This window comes from Pristis pectinata, chromosome 26 (assembly GCF_009764475.1).
Source record: "Pristis pectinata isolate sPriPec2 chromosome 26, sPriPec2.1.pri, whole genome shotgun sequence".
In the NCBI taxonomy this organism is placed as follows: Eukaryota; Metazoa; Chordata; class Chondrichthyes; order Rhinopristiformes; family Pristidae; genus Pristis; species Pristis pectinata.
Genome location: NC_067430.1, coordinates 1277614 through 1286832, shown reverse-complemented (window position 1 = coordinate 1286832; position 9219 = coordinate 1277614).

Genomic DNA, 9219 nt, shown 5'->3' with positions numbered 1-9219 from the left:
CTACTCACCTCTGCCTCCTGTCTAAATCCCATTTCAGCCTATGACAACCTTCTGCACTGTCTACTACACCACCAACCTTCATGTCATTTGCATATTTACCAACCCATCCCCCCACTTCTTCATCCAAGTCATTTATAAAAATCACAAAGAGCAGGGTCCCAGAACAGATCCCTGCAGAACACCCCTAGTCACCGACCTCCAGGTCGAGTACTCCCCTTCTACAACCAGCCTCTGGCTTCTGTGGGCAAGCCAATTTCGAATCCACACAGCCAAGTTTTCATGGATCCCATAACTCATTAGTATTGGGATTGCTCCTTGTTTATTATTGTCACTCGTACCAAGTTTCTGAATGACTTTCATGACTTTCATGATCATGACTTTCTGAATGAGCCTACCATGGGGAGCCTTGTCAACCTTGTCCCTTCTTAAGCTCCTTCCTGTCTACCTTATAACTCTCAAGAACCCTGTCTGATTTTTGCTTCCTAAGACTAAAATACGCTTCCTCTTGACTAACCCTTCCACCTCTCTTGTTAACCAGGGTCCCTTCACCCTACCATCCTTGTTTCAGCGGGACAAACCTATTTTGAACCCCATGTAAATAGCCCCTAAACAACCTCCACATTTCTGCGATGCATTTACCAGAGAACATCTGTTACTAGTTTATGCTCCACAAGTTCCAGCCTAATTTGCCCTCCCCCAATTAGATACTTTCCCATAATGTCTACTTCTATCCTTGTCCATAGTTATGCTAAAAGTCAGGGAGTTGTGGTCACTACCCCCGAAATGGTCACCCACCGAGAGGTCTGTCTTCTGACCAGGTTCATTGCCTAATACTAGATTGAGCATGGCCTCTCCTCTAGTCAACCTGTCCACATACTGTGTTAGGAATCCTTCCTGTACACACCTAACAAATTCTGCCGCATCTAAATCTTTTGCACTCAGGAGGTGCCAATCAATATTAGGGAATATGAAGTTACCCATGACAACAACCCTGTTGTTTTTGCACCTTTCCAAAATCTGCCTCCCAATCTGCTCCTCAGTGTCCTAGTGGTTAATGGGGGCCTATAGAATGCTCCCAATAGAGTGATCACTCCCTTCCTGTTTCTGAATTCCACCCACACTGAGTCAATAGACGATCCCTCTATAATGTCCTCTCTTCCTCCAGCTGTGATACTATCCCTGATCAGCAATACCACCCCTCTCCACCCACCCCTTCTACCTCCCTCCCTATCCCTTTTGAAACATTTGAACCCTGGAACCTCAAGCAGCCACTCCTGCCCTTGCGACAGCCAAGTCTCTGTAATGGACACAACGTCGTAATTCCACGTACCGATCCGCGCTCTAGGTTCATCCCCCTTATTCTTAACACTTCTTGCATGAAGGTAAACACATTTCAACCCATCTAACTGACTGCATTTATGCCCCGTCCCCTGCCTATCCTTCCTCACCTTCTCTGTAATTATCGCATCTACTTCTACACCAACTGATCCATCTTCTAATCTGACACTTCAGTTCCTATCTCCCTGCCAAACTAGTTTAAACTCTCCCCAATAGCTCTCGCAAACCTGCCCACAAGACATTGGCCCGTCTCCAGTTCAGGTGTTACCCATCTCTTTCATACAGGTCATACCTTCCCCAGAAGAGATCCCAATGATGCACAAATCTGAACCCCTGCCCCCTGCACCAACTCTGCAGCCACCCATTAGTCTGCTCTATTCTTTCCCTCCTCGGCGCGTGGCACAGGCAGCAATCCAGAGATTACTATCCTTGAGGTCCTGCATTTTAGCTTCCTTCCTAACTCCCAATGTTCGCTCTTCAGGACCTCATCCTTTACCCTACCTATGTTGTTGGTGCCAATGTGCACCACGACTTCTGGCTGCTCACCTTCCCACTGAAGAATGCTGTGCTCTCGATCCGAGACGTCTCTGACCCTGGCATCTGGGAGGCAACATATCATCTGGGAATCTCATTCTTTTCCACAGAATTTCCTGTCTGTCCCCCTGACCAAGGAATCCCTTATCACCATTACACTCCTCTTCCCCCGGCTCCTTCTTTTCTGAGCCACAGAGCAAGACTCCCTTTGTAGCCTCCTCAGATTGTCTTCATAGCTTTCCTGTCCATCTTTGTGTCATCAGCAAATTCAGCAACCAATCCTCAGTGCTTTCACTCAAGTCATTCACATAAATTGTGGAAAGCTGAGGCCCCAGTACCAATCCCCACGGCACACCACTTGTTGCACCTGACAAACCATAAAGAGACCCATTTATGCTGAACATCCGTTTGTTGTTAGCCAGTCTTTTTCCCATTTATGCTAACATGTTGAGCTTCTATTTTCCACAGTGACCTTTGATGTGCGACCTTATTGCCACACCGTTCTAACAAGCTGCCATTGTTCCTTTATACTCGTTCGATGTAAGGAACCTGCACGAACCACCAGCAGCTCAGTTCTTATCTCCATCCAAACCGCTTCTACATCCTGGTTTCTGGAACTTGGTCATTCCTCGCTACCACATTAAGACCGTCAGAGCCACTCCTCCACTTGTTCCTTCCTTCCCGAACTTCCTAAATGTCCCCTGCAATGTACAGATCCAGTCCATGCCATCCTGCAGCCGTGTCTTTGTAATGGCCATCAGATTGTATGTATTTTTGTTTGACTTCTCAGTTCATCTGGTTAGTTTCGAATGCAACATGTTTTCAGATAAACGGCTTTTAATTTTATTCCTTTATTGAGCCTTGCCTACTGATTTATTTTTACATTTGTGCCTCCTTACCTTTTCTGTCACAGTTATTTATCATTTCCCCGGTACGCCTTTCTCCCTAGCCTTGCCTCTGCTTTTGATTTGCTGCATCTTCCCAGCTTTGATCCTATGTCCCATTACTTAGTTTAATACCAGACGCTAAGCACAGAACTACCTTCTTTCTCCAACTCCTAGCACTTTGTTCAAAGCCACACCCATCTTTACTGAGAATTTATTAGAAATTAGAAATTTGTCAGGAAAGAAACTACTCACCCGCTCATCAATCAGTGAACTGACTTGACTAAAGTCACATATTCAAGCTGATGCCAGAGTTAACTTTTTCCTATTACCCTGGCCATTGCCACTCCCTGGACCTCACCAAACCCACTTTGAGGAATACTGTACACAAACCACACTCTGCTTTAGGAGCCTCCTAAGCTTAAATCACTTGAATTCAGTTGACTGGATATTTGGCTGGCATGGACACAATGGGCCAAATGGCCTTCTCTGCTGTTGGTTTCTAGGATTTCCATGAATGCGTGTTTGCAACCTAAAGTAGCCTCTGTGGCTAAGAGCTGCAGAAAATGATTCATCCAAGTCTGACTAATCCCATTCTATATGTCCGATATGGCTGTACCAAGAGTATCAGCCCAGAGACTCCTGTTTGAGGAGTGTTGGGTATCTGCAGCCACAGAACGTGAAAGCGCTCACTAATATTTTCTCAGTTTCCATTTTTTACTGTCAGTCATTGATTCATATAGAAAAAAAACAGGCCCTTCAGCCCACCATGCACATGCTGACCATCGAGCACCCACCTACAAGAATCCCATTTGTCAGTTCTTGGTCTGAGCCTTTCATGCTTTGGTTTTGAACCTGAGATCAAAACTTGGTGAGATCTTAGAGGGACAATGCAGTGGCATCTTTACATTGTTTTCTAAAACTGAATAGTTTTGTGATTTGTCCAGATTTGAACGTTGGGGAGCCATAAGTTGAATTCATTTTCTCTGTCTTAAATTAAGTCAGTCCCCATTATGTGTGGAAAGTTTAGTGTAGTCTTAACGCTGGGTGATATGTAAAATGGAGAATCTATATTCAGCAGCATTCTGTACAGCTCCCTGATGTGCAACTTTGAATTCTGTCAAAAAAACAAATTGTTGAACATTGATGCCCCACTGACTTCAAATTTTGAGAAATCATAGAACTGTTTAAATCTTTGTTGCACATATCATCAGATCATTTTCATCTCTTAGTCTAGATGTTCCTCAGCAGCTACACTATAAGTTGAACTCTGTTAGTGCCATATATATAATGAATCTTCATATTTCTTATCAGTAGCATGGGCTGCATCAATGGTTTGGTGTGTTTCTCAGTGTTGTACCACATTATCTGGGAAGGACCCTGCTCAGTTTTCGTTCCATGTTGAGTTGATTGAAATGAGTGAGGGGCACAATGACAGAGCTATCGTTACTCTCCTCCCTCCCCTGCATGGCCAGGAAGATTACCCTTTCTCCTCTGCTCAGCCCCTGCTGGAATATTCACTGACTGTTACTAACAAGGCTTGGTAGCCAGTTGGGTTGAGGATCAGGTGGTATGGGAACTCTTGGACCCATGGAACAGAAAGGAATCATTACCCCTTCATTAGGGTTAACTATTCAAATAAAAGAAAATGCTTCATACCATTTGTTCCAAACTTACTTAGTGTGTCAAAGATGTGAGGAGCATCATTCTTGCCACAGATTGGTTGAAATTCCTGAGGGAGATCAGCGCTACTGCATAACGTAATGACATTAGTATAGGAAGAGAACTGTGCTTGGCTTGTGTTGCTGTCCATCAGTGGCTTCAACTGCACCACTTTCTCCACTGGGAACTTAAAGTCTCCAATCTTTCAACAGAGGAATGGAGCAAGTGTTAGTTATGTTCAATCATACTAAAGCGATTGGCAGTTTGCAAAAACAACTCAATTTATCTTGAAAATCAAAAATCTGGAGATTCTGGAAATCTTGGTATTTGAAGACCTGAAGTATTAACCCTCTTTCTGCTGGCTCAGATGCTGCCTGATGTGCCGATGTTTCACTATTTTCTGGCTCAACATTTTAACTTTTCCATTTCTCTTTCATCTGAACTACAGCATCCTGTGTCACCGTCCTTACTCTTCACTGGCACTTCCTCAAGTGATATAAAAATCTCCTTTAATTGTCAAAGTTAGTTGGAAATTCAGAATATTTGGGCAATCCCTACATCCACCTCTTGGATGTGATCAATAAGCGTTGAAAGCCTAAATGTTTAAAATGGAGGCCAAGTATCCCACCATCAGTTTTAAATATGTCCTGTCTGCTTTTGCAAACAATTTAGCATTTTGGAATTATTTCAGACAAAACCCAGCTGGCTGCTCAAGGAGAACTAGTGTAGAAATATGACTCATTTATCAATTCCTTGAGAAGCCTCAAGGATAGCTCCTCTAGATTAAGCCTAGAGACTGTCAATTACTGATGATCAATCACCAACAATATGCCAAGGATGATGGTAGGAGTAAAAATAGTGCTGGAAATGCAATTATGTTTGCAAACTCTACAGAATTTTAACTCTTCTTCCAGCACGATAAGGTCTTTACCATCGCATTAGTTGCTTTAATTTGTTGTAGGTTTTGTCCTTTGGAATTAAGTTTCCCGGTGAGTAACTCTGTGACGACTGTGTGATCTCTGAAATCTGCCACAGTCAAAATAAACTCGCTTCTGTTTGCCCCTCCTTCTGAATCCCAGAGACATTAAGCTGCCAGCTTAATGTACTTCAAGCTCCCCTACCACTTCAAATTGGAAATTTTGCAGTGCGTTGAATCCATACAGAACCAGGCTGGTGTGCTGTGGTATTTCAGTGCCGGGGTAAAGGAAAGAGATAACTTGCAATCAGATGGCACCTCTCACACCCTCCGGGTATCCCAAAGTCCTAATGAAGGATTTGTAAAGTATTGTCACTGTTGTAGTGAGCTGGTTCACTGCCTGATGCTTTGGTGCTGCAAGGAATGCAAAGCCGTCAGGTATTGCTGCAAAGGAGCGCTACAGGCTCCAGAGTTGCATTAAATGCTGCAATTCCTCTTGAAGTGCTCCTATTGAAGTGAGTGCCAGGAGTTCTGGGTCCTGTGAGAGTGAAATCATGGGCAGGAGTCTGCACTGGAGGAGAAGGTACAGCTTCGTCCTGTTCCCACCCCTCCACATCCCAATGCTCAGTCACTCATCTGCTGACAATTCCTCAGGACCAGAGTCCCTCCCGGTTTGGGCCCGGCAGATCGCTAGCCAATGATATTGCTGGGAGTCCGACAGAGGGGCTCGTTCCAGTGCTTCCAGCTCGCTCAGACCTTTCCTGTTACCTTCTCAGATGGAATACGGCTAAAGGGTGAATGTGGGCTGTTTCACTGCACCCCTCCTCCACTGCTAATACAGCTGTTGACTCACAAAAATATCTGGGTGAACCTGGGAAGGAATGAAGCTGGTTTGAGGTGATAGGATAGCACATTGAAGGGGAGTATATGATTGTGTTGTTAGGCCTGGCTGGACAGCATTAATAGATGTAGAATTACTCCACTGGCCCCAGCTGACTTCAGCATCGCGGGTGGACGTGGGAGGGAGGTGTGCCGTGTTGGGACCCTCTCTCCCTGGACTTCGGTGGAGCAGGTTCTCTGCAACACATGAATGAAGAGTTGGACTGGTGGCAGAGGAGTGTGCAGTGAGTGATGGGAGAGCTGAAGTGAGAGCTGTTGGACCATAAAGATCTCTGAGTGGAGGGTAAAGTTTATGGGATGCTGTAATTCTAACACCAGTTGTGGAGTTAGAATCGACGTGAACAATGCTCTAACAGGATAGAGAGCCTGATGCTGCCAAGAGTAGGAGAAAGGAAATGGAATCCGCTGTGAACATCTCACCTTGCCAAGTCTGCTGGGAGTATTGAGGGTGATACCTGTGCCATTTTGCTGTACTAGGATGGAAGGAGTTGGCTGGGAATGCTCAGTTGACACCAGTGTTCCCCTGGTATGTCGACTCACTGACCTGCCAGCCTTTGGAATCCTGGTCCTGAGCTTCAGCTGCACGGTGCCTGGTTACTTTGCTCTGAAGGACCCAAGACAATCCCAGTTTAACAGACCAGAAACAATGAGGTACACTAAGTTACAAGGGGTGTAAGCAGGGTAGATGCTCAGAAACGTTTCTCCATGGCAGAGGTGTCAAAAATTAGAAAGTACAGATTTAGGGTAATGGGTAAAGTTTCAGAAAGATCAGGAGAATCTTTCACCCAGAGGGTGGTTGGAAGCTGGAACACACTGCTGGAGGGAGTGGTGGAGACAGAGACTGTCTAAACTTTTTATGTGGTTCACATGGAGGTCAGTAAGGCTTTTGACAAGGTCACACATGGTCCAGAAGGGATCCATGCATGTTGGCAAAATGGATCCAAGTTGGCTTGGTAATAGGAGGCAGGGGATAGTGGTGGAGGATGATTCTCTGACTGGAGGTCTGTGACCAGTGGTGTACTGCAGGGGTCAGTGCTGGGACCTTTGTTGTGTGTCATGTATATCAATGACTTGGATGAGAATGTCTGTGGTTTGATTAGTAAGTTTGTCATCAACACGAGTCATAGGTAGTGAAGAGGTTGTCAAAAGATGCAGTGGGACCTCGGTCAGCTGGATAGGTGGCTGGAGCCAGAGGCAGATGGAAATTAATCCAGACAAGTGTGAGGTAATGCAAATTCTGCCAGGACTTATGGAGTAAAGGGCAGAGACTTAATGAATGTTGATGTACAGAGGGATCCTGGGGTGCAAGTCCACAGCTCCCTGAAAGTGGTGACACAGGTGGATAGTGCAGTGAAGAAAGCATTTGGTATGCTTGTCTTCATAGGCCAGGGCAATGAATATAAGGATCAGACATGGTGTTGCAGCCGTACAAAACATTGGTTAGACCACACTTGGAGCATCGTGGACAGTTCTGGTCATCACACTGCAGGAAGGATGTGGTAGCAATAGAGAGATTACGGAAGAGATTCACCAGGATGTTGCCTGGAATGGAGGGCTGTGGTTAGAAGGAGAGATTGGATCAGCTGGGATGGTTCTTACTGGAACATAGGAGGCTGAGGGACAACCTTATACCTGTTTATAAAATTGCCAGGGGCATAGATAGAATACATAATCAGAGCCTTTATCCCAGGGCAGGGGAGTCTAGCACTAGAGAGCACTGGTTTAAGGTGAGAGGGGAGAAATGTAAAGGAGATCTAAGGGGTATGTTTTTCACACAGAGTTTGGTGGGTATCTGGAACAAACTGCCAGAGGAGGTCGAGGAAGCAGAGACAATTACAATGGGTAAAAGGCACTTGCACAAGTACCTGGAAAGGAAGGGCGCAGAGGGACACGGCCTGATGCTGGCAGGTGGGATGAGCGTAGACAGGCATCACGTCGGCATGGACAAGATGGGCTGAAGGGCCTGTTTCTGTGCTGTATGATTCTGTGATTCAACAACTTAAGAAGCACTTCAACAAACATGTGACTCACCAAGGTACAGAGTGCTGTGGACCAGGCACTGGTAAACGGGATTAATTGATGGTTGGCATGGACATGATGGGCTGAAGGGCCTGTTTCTGTGCTGTATGACTCTACAACACCACCACTATTCCGGATGGGCCCTCCTGTCACATTATTGGACAAGGTAGATATACCGGTGACAGGAAAGCCCATCCCGAATAGTTTCAGTGCAGGGTCCTTGTTGGATCTTTTCTCCATTTTTGACTAGCCACATTCTTCACCAGTCCTGAGGAGGACAACCCCATTTTCAGAAATATCAGGATGTAATGGGGATGAAATTGGCCTTTATGAGTTGTGAGCAGGAAATGAATCAGTTACAGAGTAGGAGGAAAGCCTTCTATGAGGCTGCTTTGCCTGATTGATGTAACCTACTTTCCCCCCACTGTGTTTCCAATAAGATACTGAACACGGGAGCCAGATGTCCACTTCAGTGATCGCAAATGAGCAAACAACATGCCGAAGGAGAGCAGCTGAGTTTCCCAAAGTCTTTGCCAACACTTCTCCCATTTCCACGACTGATTTATCCCATTGCTGACTCTGGGAGCTGGACAGGCATAGGTTAGTGCGACACCTGCTGCCAACAACAGTGACAAGACTTCATTGTGCTTTGTTGTGTGAAGGACTTTGAGGATTTGAAATATGCAACAACAATACAAAACCTTCCTTTCCTTCTTGGAAATATTTTTCCTGTACTAACTTACACTCAGTAGTTAAACCACAAAATTCTTCTAACATTTCAATGCATCTAGTTGTAAACCCTGACCATGAATGAAGAAGGTACTCTTACCTGTAGCACAATATTTGTTGGGGCACTTGACAAGGAGCTGCTGAATAGAACAAAGGCGATAAGGAATTTCATGTCGGGTGACATCTGATATTTAGTGTGAACCTGGTAGACCAGCTGGCTCAGGAACTCTGCTGCAT